Below are 23,660 nucleotides of genomic sequence, written 5' to 3' on the forward strand. Positions count from 1 at the left end.
AAAGAAAAGAAAGGAATAAAGAAAGAAAATCAAGGGAAGGAAAAAAGCTACCAAAAGGAATTTGGAGTAGCAATTCTAATATCAGACAAAATAGAATTAAGGTCAAAAAAAATCATGAGACAAGAATATTAGACATTGATTCAAAGGAATAATAGATCAAGAAGATATAATAATCATAAATATATATCCTTTAAACAATATAATCTTTTTTTTTTTTTTTTTTTTTTTTTTTTTTTTTTTCTGTATGTGGGCCTCTCACTGTTGTGGCCTCTCCCATTGCGGAGCACAGGGTCCGGACGCGCAGGCTCAGCGGCCACGGCTCACGGGCCCAGCCACTCCGCGGCATGTGGGATCTTCCCGGACCGGGGCACGAACCCGTGTCCCCTGCATCGGCAGGCAGACTCTCAACCACTGCGCCACCAGGGAAGCCCACAATATAATCTTAAATATAAAACTACAAATGAGAAAATTACCAGGAGAAATATATGACTAAACTATGGTAGTTGGAACTTTTAACAAACTCCTCTTATAAAATGATAGATTAAATATACAAAAAGTCAGTATAGATACAGTATTTAAATCTGAATTGTATAGTAAATTAAATTACATCTATTATTTCCCTATCAATTTACATATCACATGGAGAATAGGGGTTCTTTTGTGCATAATTTATTATTCACAAAAATAGGCTATGTGCTAGGCCACTGTTATGGTATCTGCAGAGGCAGTCAGGCCTCATGGAAAATTTGGTTCAAATATTGAGACTGAAGAAGCCACACACACACACACACACACACACACACACCAAGGGGGTATGAAAAGGTTTGGATTACTTGTATAATGGATGTTTCTGAGGAGACCAGTGCAGGCCTCCCAAGCAAGTCAGCAATCACTTGAGAGACCAAGGAAAGATGTTTTTATTGTGGTTAGGGGCTGGGGCTGGGGAGAAACTTCCCATGTGTGGTCTGCATGTCCCACCAGCATCAGAGGAGGGAGCACCCAGGATTTCTTGCCATTTTGTCCAGATATGAGACACAAAGGGAAGAGGGAGGGGTGAGGCTTAAAAGTTGTCAGCATTCAAACATCAAAAACTGGAGGCAGACTGCTCATTATAGCCACAAAAGAAAATGTGATAAATTTCAAGGAATCAACATAATACTGATTGTATTCTCTGACAGTAATGCAAAGAAATAAATAACAAAAGAATAGTGAAAAAAATTCCAGATGTCTAGGAAGAAAAAACCTTAAGTACTAAATAAGCCTTGGGTTAAGAGAAAATCGTAAGGTAATTATAAAATATTTAAAGCACTGCAAGTTAAGAGTTGTGGGACGTACCTAAAGCAACAACAAAAGAAAAAATTATGATTTTAAAGACATTTATCAGAAAAGAAAGAAAGAATGAAAATAAGTGAGCTAAGTATCCAGCTCAAGAGGTCATAAAAAATTAAAGTATATATCTAAAAAATAAGGTGGAAATAAATATAAGAGCAGAAATCAATGAACTAAAGAACATTTTTAACATTAAAAAGCCAGAAAAGATTTACAGAGTTAAAACTGGCTCAGTCCTTATCAGTATAACAACCAGTCAAACTTCTGGCCAGATGGAAAAGAGAGAAGAAGCAAATAAAGTAAACAAAGAAAGAAAAATGGAAAATAACTAAAAAAATAATAAAGGCAAATTATGAACGCCTACACATACTCAGAATACAGATAAAATGGATAAATTTCTAAAAATATATAAAATGCCAAAATTGACACTAGACTAAGTAGAAAACTTAAATAGACCAAAATCCACTAAAGAACCTGAAATGGGAAACAAATAATTCTCCACTAAAAAACTTCAAGAAAGATAAATTATTTTTGTGACAACTCTTCCAGAGGATACAAAATAAAGAAAAGTCTCTCACCTCATTTTATGGGTTAATAATACACTTATTCCAAAATCAGAACAGAAAAGACAATTATAAGCATCTTCAATAAAAAATCACAAATAAAATATAACCAACTCCAAGTGTATATTAAATTATTTTTTATGTTTAGAAAAATATCAAATGGGTTTATTCCAGGAATGCAAAGATGGTTCAACTTCAGAAAATCTTTCAATGTGATTGACTTCATGAATGGACTAAAAAGAAGAATTATGTTATAATCTGACTAGATCTCCCCACCCACCCTGCAAAAAGAGGATTTGATCATTATCATGGTTAATTTTACATGTCAACTTGACTGGGCTGTGGGGTGCCCAGACATTTGGTCAAACGTGATTCCAGGCGTGTCTGTGAGGATGTTTCTGGATGAAATTAGCATTTGAATTGGTGGACTGAGTGAAGCAGATTGCCCTCCCCAGTGTGAGTGGGCCTCACCCAATCAACTGAAGGCCTGAACGGAACAAAAATATTGAATAAGTGGGAACTCCTCCTGCCTGACTGTTTAAGCTGGGACATCAGTCTTTTCCTGCCTTCAGGCTCAAATGGAAAAAATTGGCTTGTCTTGGTTCTGGAACCTGCCAGCTTTCGGACAGGAAGTTTCACCACTGGCCCCTCTGGTCCTCGGGCCTTCAGATTTGAGCCAGATAACACATCACCCCTCCTGGGTCTCCAGCTTGCTGACTGCAGATCTTGGGACTTGTCAGCTTCCATAATTGTATGACTCAATTCCCTATAATAAATCTCTTATTAAATACATACACATGATAAGGACATATCACTTCTGTTACTCAAACTAGTCACCAAGAAGAATGGAGTAAGACAGTAAAAAATACGTAAGAGGTTACTGGATTGGTAAGAGAGAAACAAACTTATTTTAAGCAGTTGATGTGATTACCTACACAGAAAACCCAACAAAGCCAACAGGTAAATCATTAGAACTGATAAGAGAATTTAACAAAACTGACAGATACAAGATCATTGTATTAGTTGTCAATTGCTGTGTAACAAATTAAAATCAGCAGCTTAAAACAACAAACATTGATTATCTCACAGCTTCTGTGGGTCACGAATTTGGGAGCAGCTCAGCTGGGTGCCTCTGGCTCCATCTCTCATGAAGTGGAGACCAAACATTTGCTGGGGCTGCAAAACTTGACTGGGGCTGGAGGATCCGTTTCCAAGACAGTGGACCCCATAACTGCCATCAGAGGACTTCAGCTCACTGCTGGCATTGGTAGGAGGTTTTATTTCGTGACCACTTTGACCTGTCCATGTGGCTACTTGAATGTCCAAACGACGTGGCAGCTGGCTTCCCCCCAAACAAGTGATCAGAGAGGGAGAGCGGGAGAGTTAGGGGGAAGGAGGATGCCGTAGTGCCTTTTATAATCTACTTTCAGAAGTCACACTGCCAATTCCACCATATGCTGGTCATAAGTGAATCACTAAGCACTGCCCACACTCCAAGGGAGGGGAATTGAGCTCCATCTCTCTCTCTTTTTTTTTTTTTTGAGATATTTATTTAGGTATTTATTTTGGCTGCACTGGGTCTTAGTTGTGGCACTTGGGATCTTCACTGTGGCATGCGGGATCTTTTTAGTTGCAGCATTCAGACTTTTTAGTCGTGGCATGCATGTGGGATCTAGTTCCCCAACCAGTGATCGAACCCTGGCCCCCTGCATTGGGAACGTGGAGTCTTACCCACTTACCAAGGAAGTCCCTTAGCTCCATCTCTTGAAGGGAAGAGTCTCAAAGAATCTGTGGACATATTTGTAAAACTATCACAATTATCTTGCAAAAATCATTAGTGTTCCCCCAAACCAATAGTATCTAGCTGGAAAATATAGAGAACAGGAACCATTACAATAGCTTTGAAACACTAAAGCGCCTGGGTTTTGAACCTTAAAGAGAAAGCATAAGATCCTTTTGTAGAAAATTGAAAGTCCCAAATCTAGTAAAAAGCATGAATGGAAGGAGAGGTCTCTCATGTGTGTGGATGGTTGACTTCACATCACAAAGTTGCCAGTTAATCTACAAATTAAATATGATTTGATTCAAATCAAAGGTCTTTGAGAAGTGTAACAAATTCTCATCTGTTACACTTAAAAGTGAAGATACAAGAACATTGAACATTTTTGAAAAGGAAGAACAAAGAGAAGGGGGACAGCCCTACAGGTATTAAAATATACTACAAAGACATAGGAAGAAAACTGTACGGCACTGGCACTGGACCAGATAAACTCCCCAAACTCTAAATACAGGTTCCTCCAAACAAATCCACGTATTTTTGGCAACTTGATCTGTGACAGAGCTGATATAGTACATCTTTGGAAAAAGAAGATTTTTTTGTTTTTAAAAAGAATAGTGTTTATAAAAACCAGTTCTGCAAATACCTTGACACTCTCCCACTGAGAGGTAAGGTCTGTGTCTCCTGCCCTGAACCGGGACTGGTCTTAGTGACCTGCTTATGACCGACAGAATGCCAACAAATAACACCACAGAGCGTCTACAGCTGGATCAGAGGAGGCCATGCTTCTGCCTGTTCTCTTGGGACACTTGCTCTGGGGGCAGCCAGGCACAAGCCGCGAAGTCCGTCTACCCTGAGACCACCATGCTGGACAGGCCTCAGGTAGGCACTCAGGTGGAAGCCCAGCGGAGATCCCGGGAGACAGCCAGCGCCAATGGCCGGCCACGTGAGGGACCAAGCCGGCTGTGCACCCCACCCGGCATCTGACCGCAACGCATTATGAGTCCTTCCCAAATTCCAGGAGCTCCAACGTGACCAAAGCAAGATGCTTGCCTTAGGCCCCGAAGTGTTAGGATCATTTTTTATGCAGCATTAGAAACTGGAACGAACAATATCGGGAAATCTGGCTCACTTTATGGAAAATGGAGCATAGGGTCCCTACCTCATGCCACATACAGAGGGGAACCTGTGTGTAAGAGCCTAGAGACCTAAACGTAAATGATAAAACTGCAGGAGGAAACGCTGGAGAGTGTCTTTGCGACCTTGAGCGGGAAAGGATTTCTTCAATTCTCCAGAAGAACAAAGCATAAGGTGAAAAATGGGTGGATTTGATTATATCAGAAGGAAGGATTCCACGGACCATGTTGACAAGCGGGCATCAGGCCAACAGAGGGAGAGAACATACAGGAAACTGCCCTACGTTACGGTGAGAAAGACGAGCCCTCGGAAAGACCGGGAGAGGACAAGGGTCTGAGAGGGGCCTGGGAGCTGCTGAGTGAGTGAGGAAGCGCTCAGCTTCTCCTGCGACCAGAAGGACACGCACGGGAAGAGCAACACGCCCGCCAGAAAAGCAGAACTTGGGTACCAGCGAGCGGTTCTGGGCGTGGACGAGGACGCAGGAGGGAGGCCCTGCCTGGTGACAGGAGACAGCAGCCTGGTGGAAGGTGCGGGCGCCAGCAGAGGATGGCCCAGCATTCCCCGCTCAGCGCCAGGCTCGGGGCTCCGCTGGCCCCTCTGAGGGCGCAGTCGCCAGGCCCCAGGGTGCGAGGGTCACTGTGTGGTGTCCGAGGCCGGCTCCGGCCAGGCGGCTGAAGGAGGAGAGAAGGTGGCGGGCCGGCTGTGCGTCCCTGGCTGTGACGTGGGCGGTAACAGTGCCCAGTCACGCGTGGGGTGGAGGGGGTGGGAATTCAGTGAGATCGTCTATGCAAAGTGGCCGGCTGGTGCCAGGGGTGCCGTTACCCTCTCGAGACCAGGCACAGAGACGAGGGCGTGAGCCCAGGGCACGTGGCCTGTCCTGCGGGGGACGCGCAGGCTCCCGCTGCTATCCTCAGAGCTGCGCCCGAGGCCCTCGGCTCGCTGGCCCTCCTCCCGACAGCGGTCAGACCCGGGGCCCAGCTTCTCTGGTTTCCTTCCCCTGTCCCCTCCCCTGGCCTGCAGGGGACGCCCTTGCTGACCTGCCTGGCCTTCCCGTGATGCTGCTCTGCTCCCAGCTGGCTCCCGGCAGACAGCCGTGGTGACGGGGTCCGCTGGGCCCTCCCAAGGACCACAGTGCTGGCTCTCTGCCCCACGCGGTATGTCCCTTGCAACACGCCCACCTCCTCGGCTTCTTCACCCTTTCTGCCACCACCTCCCAGGAAGGCCAGCATCCCCACTCCTGATCCCAGACCCGCAAATCCAGTCCCAGGGGTTCCCCCGGATCCGGCCAGTCTGTGCGTCTCTGCCCCCGTCTTTCCTCCAGAACCTGCAGCTGGGCCACCTGGGGGTCAGCAAGGCCCTTGTCCTGGCAGCCGAAAGGCAAGATGGGACCCCTCCTCAGGCGGCACCCACGCATCACGGGGGGCAGCCTCTGTGGGGTCTCCACACGACACAAGCGCCGGGTCTGACAAGGGACGCGAGGCTACTTCTCAAGCCCAGAGCGCTCTGGGGTCCGCAGAGCTGCATGCCCGGGGGCCCCGCCCACATTTGAGGGTCCCGGGCTCTCCCCCCAGGCCCTGACCTCCGCTTACCAGGCCGCTCTCGGCTGTGGCCGCCCTTCCCCTGCAGGAGGCTCGGGCCTCCCTGTGAGCCCCCGGGACCCCTCTGCACTCGGCTTCTGGCGATGAGCCCACCGCCGGGGAAGCCGCGGTCATGATTCAGCCTGAGTCCTGTGAAGGAGCCGTGAGGGTCTGGACGTGGAGGGGGTGCCCCTGGGGTCCTTGGCCTGCAGGCGCCGTCGGGGAAGTCCTGCCCTCCCCGGGGGTGGGCTCATGGTCTTGGGGTGACCGTGGCGATGGTTCCCCTCCCACTGAGGGGCCTTCTCTGATTTGGGGCAGGGGGACGACAGACCCAGACAGTGGAGGCCAAGTGCCGACTTAATGGCCAGAGGCAGGTGGCACGTTGGCCGTGGTGGGTGGCAGGGCTTTCTGGTGCAGCCTTGGTCCCCAGAGACCTTCTGAGCCCCCGCCAGGAAACATGGGCGGCTTCCTAGAGTCTCATCTGATCTGACAGCAAGAGAAACACTAGGCCTGCTGGCCAGAAACCTGCTGGGGTCCTCAGTGGAGAATCACAGCCTCTTCCCCGGTTTCTGGACCTGAGTACAGTTACCGGCCCAGAGCCCTGGACCGAGGTGGCCTCTAGAGGGGGACCCGCACCAAGGCTGCACGTACGCACCCTACATCCTCCTCCCAGCTTTCCAAGGGGACCTGCGGCCACTCACCAGTGACCAGGCCTTGAAGGAGAGGAAACAGCCCCAAAGAGGGGTGACTAGATGCTGCCTCCGAACCGGTGCTGGGTAAAGGGCCAGGTGGAGCCCTGATTGTGTGGGAGCAGCTGTGGGCAACGGCACGTCCCCAGACACCGAGGACCCTGACGTGGGGCCCCCCTGGGCCGGATGGGGGACCGGGACACTGGAGGCCAGTCCTTGTCGATTTGGGCCCCTGAGTCATAGGGGCGGGACACTGTGCCTGAAAGAGTCAGGGGCTTTCCTGGGACGTACACCCAGCTCCTGGGACCCTCTCCCAAGGGCCTGACAGTGTTTTTTTAAAAAAATAAATTTATGTATTTAATTTATTTATATTTGGCCACGTTGGGTCTTCGTTGCTGCGCACAGGCTTTCTCTAGTTGCGGCGAGTGGGGGTTACTCTTCGTTGCGGTGCGCGGTCTTCTCACCACGGTGGCTTCTCTTGTTGCAGAGCACGGGCTCTAGGCACGTGGGCTTCAGTAGTTGTGGCACATGGGCTCTAGAGCACAGGCTCAGTAGTTGTGGCGTACAGGCTTAGTTGCTCCGCGGCATGTGGGATCTTCCCAGACCAGGGCTCGAACCCGTGTCCCCTGCATTGGCAGGCGGATTCTTAACCACTGCGCCACCAGGGAAGCCCAGCCTGGCTGTCTTGACCCCTGACCCCAGACAGAGCCCACTGCCTACCTCATACTGGGAATCCTGGCCCGAGAAGTTACAGTGGAAAGGTGGGGGCGGGGCTGCACAGCCCTCCTCCTTCCTCGGGGCTCTCACTGGTCCTGGGGCCTGGACTCGGCTGACCCTCCTCCTTCAGGAAGCCCTCTCTGGTTACATTTCCAGGCAGACCCGCTTTTGCCCCTTAACTTCCGTCTATAGGCAGCCTGTCCCTGAATGGACTGTGGATCTGGTCTCCCCACGACCCTCAGCTCCCTGAGCTCCCTGATCACAGGTCTGGGCCCCAGGGCTCAGAATGACCCCGGCACGGTGGGTGCACAGCCAGAACTGACCCTGGCCCTTGCACAGGCACCTCCCTGGGTCAGTCAGGAAGCCCACTGACGCTGCCACGGCCGGCTCCTGCCCGCCTCCTCCAGGAAGCCCTCCCAGTGTCTCCCGGGCCCAGGATATGGACCGCCCCCAGCCTGGCGCTCCGGGCAGTGAGTCCAGGACCGGTGCCGCTTAGTCTCTGGGTTGGGTACCCGCCCTCCGTGTGGTCCAAGCACACTGCTGCCTATGCCTGCCAGAGCACCCCCAGAGGCTGCCAGCCCCAGGGAGGAGCCTGCTTTGGCTCGTAGGATCCCAGGGCCCAGCTCAGCTCTGGTCCTGGACACGTGTCAGCAAAGTTTTCCAGAAAGGAAGGAGGGAGAGGTGGAGGGAGGGAGGGATTCCTCCCCATATCACTGGCCACCCTGACGGTGGGGGTGGCTTGTCCACGAGGCAGAAGTGCTTGGGCATCGGAGCCCCTCTCTCACCCGTTAACTAACCCAGCATCTCAGGAACCTGGGCAACTGAGGAATGATCACAGTGGAACAAACCGTCCTGGGTCTCAGCCTCACACAGATCCAGGCGAGCCATGGCGCTCAGCCAGAGCCTGCGGTGCAACAGCAGACGTCCTCCCGCCTGGATTGACTGACCTGCCTCTGGGGCTCCTGCGGTTGTTTTGGGCTTTTTTGGGGCCACTCTGAGCAGCATGTGGGATCTTAGCTCCCCGACCAGGGATTGAACCTGCGCCCCCTGCGATGGAAGTGCAGAGCCTTAACCACTGGACCGCCAGGGAAGTCCCACTCCTGCGTTTTTGAGCAGACGGTGCTAGATAGCTCTTGAGGGCCCTGGACAGGTGTGAGAGCAGCTCCAGACGTTGGCCCAAGGATGGTTCTGGCTTTTCTGCACAGAGGAGAGGAGGGAAGGTGCCTCAAGGCGGAGACGTCTGGCTGGTTCAAGGTCAGCCGTGTGGCCAGTGCTCAGAATCCCGTGGGGCCCCTTCTTTACTCCCCACGGCTGTCTCCCAACACTTTCTAGAAAGCTCTGTGGTTATCCTTGGCTGAAGATTAATTACGGGGTCTGCTATGGACTGAATGTTTGTGTCCCCCCAAATTCAAATGTGGAAGCCCTAACTCCCAAGGTGATGGAATTTGGAGGTGGGGCCTCTGGAGGCGACCAGGGGTAGAGGAGGCCGGGAGGGTGGCTCCCAGGACGGGATCGGTGCCCTGATAGGAGGGGACCAGCGTGCTCCCTCCCTCTGCTGTGTGTCTGCAGGCCAGGACGTGGCCTCCCGGGAACCTGAGCTGGCTGCCACCCTCATCTGGGACTTGCAGCCTCCAGGACTGTGAGAAACAAAGTCCTGTTGTCTGAGGTCCCAGTCTGTGGCATTCTGTTGTGGCAGCCGGAGCGGGCTGAGGCTGGATCTGTGATGCTCAGTTGTATGTGTCCACTTGGCTAGGCTACGGTCCCAGCTGTTTAGTCAAACACCAGTCGAGATGTCCCTGTGAAGGTACTTTTGAGATGAGAGTAATGTTTAAATCAGCAGCCTTTGAGTAAAGCAGATTGCCCTCCACTCTGGGTGGTCCACATCCAAGCAGCTGAAGACCTTAAAAGAACTGAAAGAAAACAGATTAACTTCCCCCGAGGAAGACGGAGTTCTGCCTCCGTCGGTCTTCGGACTCGAGCTGCAATTTCAACTCTTCCCTGGGTCTCCAGCCTGCCAGCCCGCTCTGCAAAATTCAGACTTACCAGCCCTACAATCGCAGGAGCCAATTCCTTAAAAATACTGTGTGTGTGTGTGTGTGTGTGTGTGTGTGTGTGTGTGTGTGTGTACACACGATATACATATAATACCTGTATCTATGCACACCTATATATACATCTATATCTACACATCCTCTTGGTGCTGTCTCTCTGGAGAGCCCTGACTAGCGCAGGGTCTGCCATGGTCAGCCTGCTGTTCGCGGCTTCTTTGTTCTTGGTCATTCAGTCACTTGCAACGCCTCCTCAGAGGGCTGAACGGTTGCCGGCCTCCAGTCACGCCATCACGTTTTTCCCCAAGAGCATCACCCACCGGGAGGCCGCCCCCGATGGCAGGGGCGCCATTTCCATCAAATAAACCCTAGATGCTAAAACGCCCAACGGGAATGGCATCTCTTGCTGCTCTGGGGTTCATTTCTGGGATCGCTGGAAAGGCCAAGCTTCCCCCCACATGTGATTTTCAGGTGGTCAGTTGGCTCCCTCCGTCTATACCTAGGAACACAGACACACACTGAACGCCCAGCTGGGTTTCCAGTGACAGTTAAAGATGAGGCAGGATCATAAGGAAAAGAAAATCAGGTAACCAACGTAACGACCAAGTTGGGAACATGCTTGAAGAAAAGAACATTCAGACTGGATTTTGCTTCTTCTCAGCTTTTAACCGCCACTTCCCCACCCCCCCATCAGCGTGAGGGATGGGGCATAATTATTAAATTCTGTTGGGTCTGGGAACCACCCCCAGCACAATGCAGGCCAGGAGGCCTGCCTGGAGGAGGGGGCTGCCAGCTCAGCCCAGGGACATTCTCTCTCCATCCTGTCTCACTGCCCAGCCTGGGGTTCTGGTTTGAGCTGCCCTCTCAGCTCCAGGAGCCCTTTTGTGCCGCCTGGTGGCCCGTGGGGTTCTGGATGCTTCTGCCTGGTGCCCTTGGCAGCGTTGCAGTAGGCACGGGGGCCCCGGAGGAGGGAAGGGGGGGCACTTCATCACCGCGACAAGAGGCCTGTTGCTCCTGCCGGACCGGCCAGGGCGACGGGGTGACCGTCTGCCCCTGGCCCAGTGCCCGGCCTCCAGAGGATTCAGTTTGGCTCCAGCTGGGCAGCAGCTCCTGGGCTGCCGGCCACGGAGCACCACTCACACTCCATCATCGAAGGCTGACAGCGGGAACGGGGGGAGTTCATTACAGGGACCATGAATTGTTGGAGGTAATTTAGATTACAATTTAAAGTTTAATTTAAAAATCTATCAACAAATGTGAAAGTACTGGAGGAACATTTTAAAATGCACTTTAATCTCAGCAGCACAAATAGCTTTTCGGGGCTCTAAACATCATCACCTGGAAAAACAGTAAAACTTTACTGCATCTTTAATTAAATTACAAACACAAAGGATAATTAACTTTTTTATTTTTATTTTATTCGTGCCGTTGTTTCCCCTCGGAGTCAATATCTTGCGGCTGCAGGAACGGCTGTTAGGAGGAAGTTTACAGCCGAGGCCCTGACGCGTGTCTCGCCCCAGGGATGGACGTCGGGGCAGCTGAGACCCGGGCGCCGGGTGCAACCGCGGGCGGCGGGTGGGGTCGTCCCCCAGCTCGGGCCTCGGCTCTGCCCCAGGCGCGGCGGCCCTCCCCGCAGGCTCGGCTGGGCCCCGGTGCTCCCAGCCGGCTGGGCGTGGGGACACGCGTGCTTCCTGCACGCCAGGCCTGCTCTGGGGGTTCTGACCGTTCGCTCGCTCAGTCCTCCCAGCGGCCCTTAGGCGGGGAAACTGAGGCACCGGCATGTGCGGACCCTGCCGCGGTCACGCAGCGGCTAAGCGCCGTAAACGGGGGCTTCAGTCCTCTGGTGGCAGCACCCAGCCGTGACCCCGGCTTTGGGCACAGGGGTTGGGGGTGCCGAGGCCGGGCGGCTTGGCGCCTAAGGGGGCCGTGCTGGTCTCCCGGCCGGGGGTGTGTCCTGGGGGCCCCGAGGCGCTAGGGTGCGGAGGGGCTCCGGCGCGTGCCCCAGTGCAAGGCCCAGCTGGCCACCTGGGGGCCCCCTGGAGACGCGCTGGCCGGGTTCCTGGTGGGGGGAGGGTTCGCGAGGTCCCGGGAGGGGGCGGGGCGCGCCAGGCCGGCAGGGGGCACCCGGAGCTCGGGGTCGGAGCCGAACCCCAGGGAACTGCATGGGGGCAGCACCCCCTGGGCTGGGAGGGACTGTGAGGGGTGCCCCTCAAGTGGGTGGGAGGCGGCCGTGTGGGGGGCTCACGGGGTACTAGCTCTCTCTGCGCCTGCGGGTGCGTGGGGGGACAGGAGGGCTGGACCACGCCCCTCCCCCCTCCCCTCGCCGCTCCCCCCCCCCCGTAGCTTCCTTCCGTCCTTCCTGGGGGGGGGGGTGTGTGGTTTAGGCACCTTCCTTTCCTGTCCTGCCCGCGGGAGGGAGTTCGGGTTGAGGGGTGGAGGGGTGGAGGGGGTGGGCTGGGGGGTTGGGTGTGGGGAGGTGGGGGGAGGGGTGGGGGGAGCGCTCACCTGGGACGCAGAGCAGGCGGGCAGGCTGGTGGCTGTGGTTGTTCTTGAGCCAGTGAAGCTGGGTAATGGCTCCCAGCAGCGCCCCTCTCTCCCCAGGGTCTTCCCAGAGAGCCAGCCCCAGGCCTGGTGGTGGGGTGGGGGCATCACCCTGAGGGTCCCCCCACCTCCTGCCCCCCAACAGGCCCTGCGGGGCTTCCAGGCTACACCCACGCTCACAGCCACTCTCACGCACACGTGGACACCCCCTCACCTGCTGACACACCTGGGCCCACGCACACCGGTGTCCGCCTGCTCCGCCTACACATATTCTGCCCCACGGTCCTCTCCTGCCCCCCCGCGGCGCACACGATCACCCTCACCACGACCCGCGACTCCGGGATCACAGCTACCGCGCGTCCTGCCCGCCTCTGTGCGGTCTGCCGGGCTACGACTCAGCCTGCGGGGTCTCCGGCTGCGGAGGGAGGGGCGCCTGCAGGGGGTGCGGAGGTCGGTCCTGCTGCCCTCTGTCCGGCTGGCAGGGCCCAGCCCCTGGTGTGCAGAGGCATTGGGGCTGCGGCCGCGGCTACTCAGCTTCAGTGTGGTGGCTGCTTAATTATTGGTTAATCTAGCAATTTAGCATGCTTCATTTAATTCTAATTAGGAGAATTAATGGACAGGCAATGAGGATTCCGACAGTGTGGCACAAAACAAGACCCAGCCGGGACAGTCCAGCTGTGGGGCTGGTCGTAGGGGGGTCCGGGCCAGGAGGGGCGGACCTCTGGAGACAGCCGGAGGTCGTGGTCGCGGGGCTACAGGAGCTGGGCTGGGATCACTCAGTGGCCTCCAGGCCCCAGGGGCTCCAAGGGCAGAGGGGACGTTGGACAGCCTGGTTGGACCCCGTGGGCTGCGCCCCCGGCCCCACCAGGCCCCCACTGCCTCCCGGGCCTGGCGGTGCCCGCCTGTTTGTCGGCTCATCAGGCCGGCTCCCTGACAGGGCCCGACATTGGACAAGACTGTTCCTCTAATTAAGGTGCTAATTGAATTAAATGGCTGCGGTAATGAGCAGATGAGCAGCATAAAAAGTAAAGAGTCAGATAGGCCAATTAACAAGCGCGCAGAGCATAATTATAACACTGAGAATCAGCCGGCTGGCCTCCAGCATTGTTAACCGTTGCCGGGGGATTTATGGTAATTGGCCCTGCAACAGGCGGCAGCCCGACCTGCCCAGCGCCCGTAATTACAAAAATGATATTCTACACAAACGCCGCCGGGGCTAATTAGGCCTTGATTTACATAAAGGTCCCTGCCTGGAGGCCTGCCCACCTCCCTGCTCGGTGCCACCCGCGGGCAGGGCGGCAGCCCCTGCGGGCCCCGCAGTGGCACAGAGCCGGGCTGGATGCCAGGCCATCCAGGTCTCCTGCAGGTGGCTGGGGCCTCCAAGGCCACCCCTGAGCCGGAGGGCACTGCACAGAGGCGCTACGCTCTGAACTGAGCCCGTGGGGCCAGCAGCTGTCCTGGTCCCAGGTTGGCCTGCTGACGAGCTCTCCCGGCTCCTCGCCGGTGTCCCCTCCCCACTCCCACTCCTGCCACCGCCTGGGGATCAAGGCAGCTTCCAGCCCGGCCCTCAGTCGCCCCCAGCCTGGGTGTGCCCCCCTCCTGAGGGTTCACGGCCACGCGGAGGGCCTGCTCTCCCCTCCCCTCCTCTCTCCCTGCAGCTGTGCACGGCTGTCCTTGCTCAGTGTCACCAGCAAGTGTGCAGCCCACCGCGCTGGGAGGTGGGCTTAGGACGCAGGACACACGGCGGGTCACACTGATCTGGGCCCCAGCCCCACCCGCTGGGGTAGGATGTGTCCCCCCACCCCCCATTGGTCAGAGAGGACCAGAGGGGACAGACAGACAGACAGGCTGCAGGGAGGCGCCCATCAGAGGGGCAGGCAGGCACGTGCCCTCTGCGCGGGGCGGGGTGCCCTCGCAAGGCAGAGGGGAAGCCAGGACAGGCTCTGCCAACCAATCCTGCCCCCTCCCACCATGAGGCCACCTGGCACCCCACTGTAGAGGTGGGAAGTGGAGTTCAGAGATGCTGCCCCAACCCGTCCTTCTCCCTGGAGCCGTACCCCGGGGCCAGCACAGTTCCGGGCATCTCCCCAAACCGGAACCCCACACGCCCCCCTCCCCGTACCCCGCACGGGCAGCGACCCAGCTGCCCCTGCGCCCCCCACCCGCCCCCAACGGCTCCTCAGGCAGATTTACCGTGACGTTCACACTCTGAACAGAGAACTCTGCCTCATTTACAAATGTAATTTCAATTGAGGGTAGTTTTCCAATCTCCTTTCATTTGAGTCCCACTTGAGCCCCTTCTCCCGGAGCTCATGGCATGATTAGACAGCGCTCCGGCCGCGGCAGACTGGCCACGCGCGGCCCCGTAAATTGGGAAGGATGTTTTATCGGGACACGTCACCGCTGCCGCCGCAGCTGCGGGGCGCTCAGGGCTGTCCCCTCAAATCACAGCTACGGAATAACTTCGCCCTCGATTCTCTGTGATTACGGCCGCCGCTGATCATGCTGTCACATTCCAAGTGAGCACTTCATCCTGCATTTATTCGCGCCAGATCTGTTTTGCTTTCGTAATGAGCACATATTAGCCCAGCACAAAGAGGGTGAAGAAGTCCGCGGTGATAGATAGGCACGAGATTAAATGGGATCTTTACGACTGCTGCAGCCATCAGTTCTGACTGTGTGATAAGAAGAGTCGACTCGGGTCCTGATTTGCTCTTTATTGGAGCCAATATCAGCGTGCGCTCACCGGTGCACGGGCCGATCAAACCCATTTAAGGTGGAATCTCAGATGCGGGAGGGGGGAGCCACCCGGGGGCCATGCCGCTGCTGCTGGCCGGGAGTGAGGCTGAGGCCGGGCCCCCAGGGGCTCTAAGCCACAGAGGCCCCTCCCGAGCCGCCCCGGGGCGACCCCACGCTTTGGGGCAGCTGCAGGTGGGCCGGGCCCTTCAGCCTGGGGTTGCAGGTGGCCAGCTGCACTCCCACCACCCACAGGGCAGTCTCTCCCTCGCAGCCCACCCTCGGGGCCCAGCTCCCACGAACGCAGCCTGGCTGGACGGGAGCTCGTTCACGTAGGGCCTAAGGGTGCCAAGCCACTTCCTGGGTGGGGACGGGAGACTGACCCCCGCATCAGAGCACCTCGTATCCACTTGGGGGAGACACGGGGCCCCCAGGCTCCCCACAACCTGCTCCCGCAGCTGCCCCTGGGACACTCCACCCGCGGGGCATGGCTTGTGCCATCCCTCCTTGGCTGCAGCAGAGGGTGAGGCCCTCCAGTGACGCAGCCCCGGAGCCCGTGCCGCACCCAAGTCCTGTCTTTATCCTGAGGGCGAAGGCCAGCTCGGCCGGGTGACCCCTGTATCCCTGCCCCCCGGCAGGGCCAGCGCGGGCAGTGGTTGCTCCTCCTGCGGGGTAGATGGGGCCCCTTCGCCGTGTGGGGTGACCGTTCTCACTTGTGATTAGAAAAGCGGAATCACAGTCTGAGGCCGTCGTTTCAGAGCCTCCCACGGAAACCTTTGTGGGAGTCCAGCCTGGGATCTGTCCGTATTTGTCCATATCACATGTTTTTAACCATTCACGTCACACCTGTTGAGGCTGCGGGAGGAGAGGGAGGATGGAATCTCCTGTGGCCAAAGGGCCCCGCCCAGCCGCTCGGAGCCTCCGCTGTCGTGACCGCCACCTGTTCACTCGGCCCATCCACGGGCCCCCCAACTTACCGGCCCCGGCCTCTGCCCGCAGGGCTGCCACGAGACGGAGGCAGCTCTGCCCAGCGCCGGCACACCCGCGCGCGCCCTGTCGCTGCCCTTGGCGGCCCTGAGCCCGGTGCGGGGGCCAGCGTGCCCGCGGCAGTCCCGGCCACTCCGTGAGGGCGGACACCGGCAAGAGAGCAGACGCGCCTGCAGCGGGTGACGGGGGCAGGACCCGGGAGCAGGAGTGGGGTCCGGAGAGGCCGGGCGCGGAGGGGGCTGGGGTCGGGGAGACGGCGCCAAGGTCTCGGGGCCGCGAGGCGAGCGTGGGGCCGTGGCGGGCTCTCTCTGAAATGTACTAGACCCTCCCCCGGGGAGGAGGCGCTTGAGCCCCCATGAGTGGGGGCGCGTGCAGTGGCCCATCCGGGCTCAGGGCCGGGAGGCCAGAGGGGACGCTGCCCCATGGCGGGACCCAGCAGAGCCTCTGCCCCTGGGAGGAGTGACAAGGGGGTATGTCACCTCCTGGTCTTCTCCGCCGGCGCGGACCAGGCGTCCTGCAGGACACTGGGCCGGTCCTCAAGCCGTCAAGGCCTGAGCCACACGGAGAGACGGGAGCCCAGGAGGCGGCGTGGGGTGCAGGAGGGGGTACTGGACCAGAAAAGCAACGTCGGTAGGGACGTGGGAAATCCGAATCGAGTCTGGGCTTAGTTGAGGGTGACGTGATGATGTCAGGTCCTCGGTTGTGACAAATGTACCCTGTAACGAAGGTGAAAGGTGAGGGGATACCATGTGGGGTGTATGGGAAATTTCTGTACTATCTGCGACTTTAAAATTCTTCCAAAATAAAGCTTAAAAAAATCCCTCTGGCTCCAGTGTGGAGTGGCTGCTGGGGAGGACGGGGAGGGGGCCTCATGGGGGGTGGGTTCGGGGTGGGGCGGGGTGTCAGAGGCAGGTCCTCCAGCTCACGGGAGGTTGGTTTGTGCGTGTGCGCGCGCGCGCACTTGCTCTTGTGCTTGAGAGAGTCACCAGTGTGCTGTGATCCTGCACCTGTGAGGAGCCCTCTCGGGTCCACCAACTGTCACCTCCCATCCCACCACCTGCCCTGCAAGGCTGGGCGAGGCGCTTGCAGGGATGGGGCTTGGGGCTCCCGTGAGTGAGTGGGGCTCTGATTGCTCCTCTGGTGCTGGGGACCCCCTACCTTGAATCTCACCCTCCTGCACTCTTCAAGCGCCTCGGGTAGGCCTCCCCACACACCCAGGCTGAGCTGCAGGAGTCGTGGGTGTCCGGGCTGTAGAGGTGGCTGGGGTGGGGGTCGGGCTCCTGCGGTGCCCTCACGCCTCTCTCTATCTGGGCTCCCTAAGGCCCCTGCCTAGAGCTCTGAAGTCCCCTCCTGCGACTCCCCCACCCATCACCCTTAATAGAAACCCATAAGTATCTCTACCTGCTAATTTAAAAAGGTACCGGGGCTGTTTATGAGCACCCCAAGAATGACATTTACGAGCCTGAAAGTAAGTGATTATTGACAATACACAATGGGATGGCCCGTCTGGACGGGGAGCCGGCTGGAGGGCTCCCGGTGATAAGGGAGAGGCTTTCCTTTTCTCATGCTAATTTAGACACTGCTCGCGCGCGCGCGCGCGCGCGCGCGAGAGCTGGGACAGTGTTCTCCTTTTCATCTGAAATGTCACTGTGGCGCTGGGCGCTCCTGCAAGGGAGGTGCCAGGACAGATGCCTGCCCTTCGCCAGAGGGACGGTGGCGGGGGGCCTCGGGGTGCGGGGGACCCAAGCACGTGGGGAGCCCCTGACCCTACAGCCTAGGGCAGGGTCTGGTGAAGGCGCTGGCCTCCGTGGGCTGGGGGCTCCTGGGGGAATGGAGATGGAGAGCTGGGCTGGACGGACACCTCTGGCCGCTTTATAGAGCCTGTCCTCACCTGCCCGACCCCAAGGACAGCTTGGAGTGATGTGGGAGCAGGTCCACTGAGGCAGTGGACGGCGGGGCGGCCCCCCTCCTCCGGTCCCAGTTGGCAACAGGCCTGGGAAGGTGTGGCACAAGGCATTCTCTGGGGACAGCCTGGAGGTACCGGGATCAGGTTCCTGCGGACGAGGGAACAGGAGGGCCCCAGCGAGGCTCACCCTCGGCCTCCCCTCCCCTCCTGCATCCATACGGGCAGGACCACGAGGCCGCCGGGCCAGAGTCTGCGAGACCCTCCGTGAGGCTCCTCGCCCTCCCCCGACCTGTCCCCGACGTCAGGCTGCGCTCAGGCTGGGGGCACCGGCGTTCGGACAGCCCTCCTGCCCCCAAACCCCCTCCGCTGCGCATCCAAAACCTGCCCGCTCTGGCCCCAGCGGCCTCTCCGAGGGGCCACCCCCTTCCCTCGGCCGCGCCCACCCCGCCCCCCAGCCTCAGCGCAGGAAGCCCCTCCCCCGTCTGAAGCACCCTCCCCGCTCGGAGGGTGGCCGCGCGGCCCCATCTCAGGATCTCACGCTGCGCAATCTCACGCGGTCAGCTTGCGCGGTCAGCTTGCGCGGTCAGCTTGCGCGGTCAGCTTGCGCGGTCAGCTTGCGCGGTCAGCTCTGTCCGCCCTCCAAGACCCGAGGCCCCGCGAGGGAGGGGTCGGCGTTGCTCCCGTCTGGGCCCAGGGGCCCGCGGGCAGGACGGCCGACTGCGGGGGAGGGGAGCCCCGCCGCCCGCGCGGGGGTGGGGGGCGCGCCCCCTGCCGGCGCTCAGCCCACACGGCGTCACCGACCCGCCCGTGACCGGGGCCCTGTCTGCGGGGCGCGCGACCCCCCCCACGGGCAGGCCCGCTGGCCTCCACCCCCAGAGGCGGGCTCACCGTGTTTGCTGAGTGACTGCGGACACAGCCTGCCGCGTGTGAGGACCCACGCAGGGGCCCCCTGCAGGGACCATGGGGTCGGCTCTCTCCTACCGCGCGGCCTCCAAATACGGGCCGGGCTCGTGTCCCCCGGCAGGTCCCACGGGCGCCCGGGGGGAGCGGGGTGCACGCAGGGGTTCCCACTGCAGCGAGCCCCGCAGCGCAGCGTGGCCTCTGCCCCTACTGTGTGGGACAGGGCCCCGGGGCAGCAGGCCAGCTCAGGGGAGGCCTCTGGGGACGGGGACGGGCGTGGAGTTTCCTCTGGGCCCTGAGCCCTCCCTTCCCTATGGAGTGCTTCCTGCGCGTGTTTCTGCCCCACCTCAAGACCCAAAAGTCTCCCCAGGAAGTGTTTCCCCGACACCACCGCACTGTTAGGCCTTGCCCACCTCCCAAAGCTGGGGGGGTCTGGGGAGGCTCCCCTCCAGGCTGTGCTGGCTTCCCTCCCGCCAGGGCACAGAGGGGACCCCCTGAATGGTGATGAGTACCCACTCCCCGAGCCACTCGGCACCTCCCCGTGGCGAGTCGCCCCCCTGGGGAGGAGGAGGGACTGTCACCCTCAGCGGGGTTGCACAGCGGCTGGGGGGGGTTCTGCCTTCGGGACCCCGGGCCCAGCCCCCCTATATCCTGTGTTTCCGGGGGGCTGTGCGAGCTGCAAGACCTTCCACGTCGTCTGGGGTCATACAGGCCGTGGGTTCAAAGCTTTCTCGGCAGGAATGCCGGTGGTTCGGGCTCCTCGGTGGGGCCACCCAGGGAAGGGGTCCATTAATGTGACCCCACCCGAAGCTCCTCGGAGCACCTGGGTGGGGGTGTGTGTGTGGACAGGCTCTGCAGGGCCTGAGTGGAGACCCTGGTGCAGACCACACCCTCTTTCTGCAGCCGAGGCCTGAAGAGCAGGTCGGCCTTGAATGCAGCCGTGGCCTGAGGCCCACGCGCCCGCTGCAGCCGTGGAACCGGCGCTCCCATTTTTCAAGCCCATCGGAGCTCGGGCTCAGGGAGCAGAGGAGAGGGTGGAGAGCATTGGCAGGAAGCCAGAAAATCGAAGGACACGCCTGGGGCTCCCCTGTGAAGTGCAGTGGCCCCTCGCTCTCCTTCCGCCCATTTCCTCTCAAGCAACGTCCCGGGGAGTGGACGGCGGGTGGGTTGACAGCACGATGACGGATTGCCACCGCACCGGCCGGCTCCTTGTGCTGGAGGTGCCCGGGGGAGAGCAGGGGTGCGGTGTGGCGAGGAGGGTGGGGTGTCTGGGAGCTCCTCGGGCAGAGGTGGAGCCGGAGGAGGGGTCCACAGAATGGGCGGTGCAGCCCTGGGGGTGGGCCACGGGCGCCAGGGCCCGGGTGGGGGTGCTGTGGAGCGGACCTAGGCCCAGGGCGCCCAGGACGTGGAGAGCCAGAGGGGTGTGGTGGGCCCCAGGACGCTGGTGGCCAGCGTGGGCACAGTGGGGTGGGGTACAGAGACCTGGGCCCCTGACAGCCCGCCTGGCTTGCATCCTGCCCCCCACCCCGGCCCCCGCGACCCCAGCTGGAGGCCCCGGGGCTGGCTCTGCGGCCTTGACCTCCTCTGTGCCTGGGCTCACTCATCTGCAAGCGGGCTGTGCCGGCCCTGCCCCCGGGCTGCCTGAGGAGTGCCTGGCACAGACGGGCCCACGGGGCTGCAGCCTCCCCACTCACCGGCTGCCCTGGCCGAAGGGCGTGGGCCAGCCCCGGCTTCCACCTTAAGGTGTGAATAGCCAAGCCCTCCTCGCCCCCGCGCCCTGGTGACAAATACTAATGTCTAAATCAGCAGCCCACCCAGCTGGCCCGCACCGCTCATGTTCTCTGCTGAAATGTCACCTGTTCCTATCTAACGATTTGCATAATGCAAAGCTTCTCACTCGTAAAATACAGATTAAGAGGGGAAGGGAGTCATTCTGGAACCAGGGAGCCATTTCAAGGGAAATGGGAGGGAGGCTGGGAGGCCCGCACTTAACCCCATCCCTGCCAGCTGGGACTCTGCCTGCACCATCACAGCGCCCTGGTCCCGACTCGCCTGGCCCGGGCACCGTGTGGCCGCCGGGGTCTGCCCCTGACCGCCAAGAGAGCCGAGCCGCGAGGGCCCTGGCCCCGGGCCGGCCCGAGCTGCCCAAGGCCACCCAGCCCTCCTCACGGCCTGCTGGGGCGGGGGTGTCTCCCATTCTGCCAGGAGCCTGTGGCGTTGGGGGGACGCGTGCACCCACGTGCGGAGGAAGGGGCGGGAGGGGCCGAGGGGCCGGGCCTGGGGCGTCGGGGGGGGGGGGGGAACGCATGCACCCACGTGCGGAGGAAGGGGCGGGAGGGGCCGAGGGGCCGGGCCTGGGGCTGCTCTGTGGGAACGCTGACCAGCCGGTGCTCCGGTCCTCAGACATTTCAAGGGAGTGCCTGGGGCCCGGGGAGGGGCCAGGCCCGCCTTGTCAATGGGGGCTTCTCCAACCCTCAAGTCGGGCTCGGCCTGTGGTCTCAGCCAAGTTGGAGCAAGTGCCCTGGGGGGGCTTTGGGCCCCGCGCCGCCTGGGCAGTGGGCTCGCTCAGCGGCTCACTCAGCCTGAGTGCGGAGGGTGGGGGGCAGAGCCAGGGCCTGGGCCGGCTGCCGGAAGGGACGCCCGCTCGTCCCTGCAAGGAGAAGAGTAACAGCTGACGCCTGGCTCAGAGGGCTTCTGAAGAGGGGCCAGCTAGGTTGGGGGGACTGGCTCAGGCCTCACAGCCAGGAGGGGGCAGCGACCCCTCACCCCACCCACCACCCCAACACTCGCTGCCCGCCACACCGTGCAGCCGCACCCCTGAGCGTCCTCCACCAAGGAGGAGGTCAAGGTCAGCCTTCCCGCCCACCGCCAGCCCCGGCTCTGGGACACCCCCCCATCCAGAACCCCTCTCTGCAGGGGAAGGAGCCCCGCACGCTGGCGGGCCCGTCCCGGGATGGGGGTGCTGTGAAGCCAAAGACGGGGGGTCAGAGTGAAGGCGGGGCCAGCGGGCGCACAAAGAACAGGGGTCCCCAGGGAGGGAGGGGAAGCAGAAGCGGAAGCTGGCTGCTGAGTCTGGACCACGTGTGCACGGGCACGGGGGTGCTGGGCCGAGGGCCCCCTTGGCGAGCCAGGGAGGTTCCCCTGACTCAGGGAGGTTCCCCTGACCTCACACCACAAGGGAGGGGCTGACTTAACGGGCCTTTCCTTGGCCCAGCAGGGGGGCCTGAGGCCCTCCCCCCCCGGAGATCCACAGGGAGCCTCGCCACTCTGCCCTGAGCTTCCCAGCCTCGGGCAGCTGGACTGACCTGCTCATCTGCCCTCCCACCCTGTGACTCACCCATCCTTCCTCTCCCCTCGAATCCAGGGGAGCAGCTGAGCTGGGCGGCCTCACCTTGGTTCCCCCCCCCCACCGCCATCACCATCACCATCACCACCATCACCGTCACCACTGCCATCGCTGCCATCAGCACCATTATCACCACCACCGTCACCGTCACCAGCAGCTCTAGCACTTAGCTTCCCTCTGTGCTGTGCGTGGCACTTGGTGCTCTTTTTATATCATCTTATGTAATCCACACAGCCAGAGCTTTGTGTTTTCACCACCCTCTTTCTACAGTCAGGGAAACCAAGGCAAACAGGGTTTGCCGGGCTTTGGACTTGACATCTCCCTGCGTGGCAAAGAAGGCACTTACGTGAAATTTGGGAGCCGAGCCGCTGAAGTGAGCTCATTCTGATTCTCTCGTCAAACCGTCCCTACTCCTGCCCCTTGCCTGGGGATGGAGCCAGATAGACTCAGTGCGCGCAGACCAGTGGGGCGACCCATCTTCTCTCAACCTCTGGGGGAAATTCAAGGTGCCACCCTGTCTCCAGCTGCCCACAGGACAGGCGGCACCAGTATCGGCTACCCAGGCCAGTGTGTGCCTTCGTAGAGGTCTCGCCTGTGTAGGTGCCCCTATCTGCAGGTGAGCCTCCTTTTCTCTCCCACCTGGGGACCGAGGGGTCGTTTTTCTGCACCTGAAGTCCTTCCCAGCACTGTGGGACTGAGGCTCTCAGGTGCCCCTGGTGCACTCGCCAGCGATGAGCTGATGGGTGTCGGTGCACACGCTTCGGCTTGCACTGCTCTGCGTGCAGAAAGCTCAGCTCTGCCTTCCCCGCCCGCCTGCTCCTCCCATGGATAACGCACAGGGCTTCCGACCCCCGGGGGTACTCTGGGGCCACACTCGAGCCCTGCCCAGGCCTGCGGACAATCCTGTGGCGGCCTCGGCCGTCACAGAGGACGCCCAGGACAATGTTCCCACACCAGGATTTGGGTCAATGTCTGGCCAACGCGTCATTAGGTGAGCCACGGCTACTGCAGTGACCAGGTGCTGACTGGTGGCCGAGAGACCACTTGTGTTCCGTGTCGGGCCTCCAGCCCACAACGCCGGGAGCCCAGGTCCAGGGCGGGGACCCTCACTCACACAGAGGCATCTGCCCCTCGTCTCCTGAAACAGGTGACAGTGTGCGGGAGCCTCACCTGAGTGGCCGTGGCCCCACCTGGTGTTAACACAGCTGTTTCGGAGCCGTGAGCTGCCAGCTCTCAGAGACCCAAGCGCCGGGGCTTCCAGCCGCCTACCCTTGCCCGGGGCCGCGCAGTCAGGGAGGAGAGGAGCTTCTGTGGGGTCCCACCTGCACCTGCGCAGACACGGGGGCCCAGAGTGCAGCCAAGGATGGCTCCCAGGAGGGACCTGGCAAGAGAGGCCCTGAGCAGGGC

At 59.4% G+C, this 23,660-nt stretch overlaps 1 long non-coding RNA gene across 1 annotated transcript; it reads right to left on the minus strand.

The window, feature by feature from the left end:
• Window positions 1-15,078: 15,078 nt before the first annotated feature.
• On the minus strand, window positions 15,079-22,430 carry LOC136794449 (uncharacterized). Its single transcript, XR_010841213.1, has 3 exons — window positions 22,245-22,430; window positions 17,993-18,155; window positions 15,079-16,817 (listed from the first exon to the last, which is right to left on the minus strand). It is a non-coding gene; the product is annotated as an uncharacterized lncRNA (long non-coding RNA).
• Between the last annotated feature and the right edge of the window lie 1,230 nt (window positions 22,431-23,660).

The sequence above is a fragment of the Kogia breviceps genome, chromosome 6 (assembly GCF_026419965.1).
Source record: "Kogia breviceps isolate mKogBre1 chromosome 6, mKogBre1 haplotype 1, whole genome shotgun sequence".
NCBI classification, from domain to species: domain Eukaryota; kingdom Metazoa; phylum Chordata; class Mammalia; order Artiodactyla; family Physeteridae; genus Kogia; species Kogia breviceps.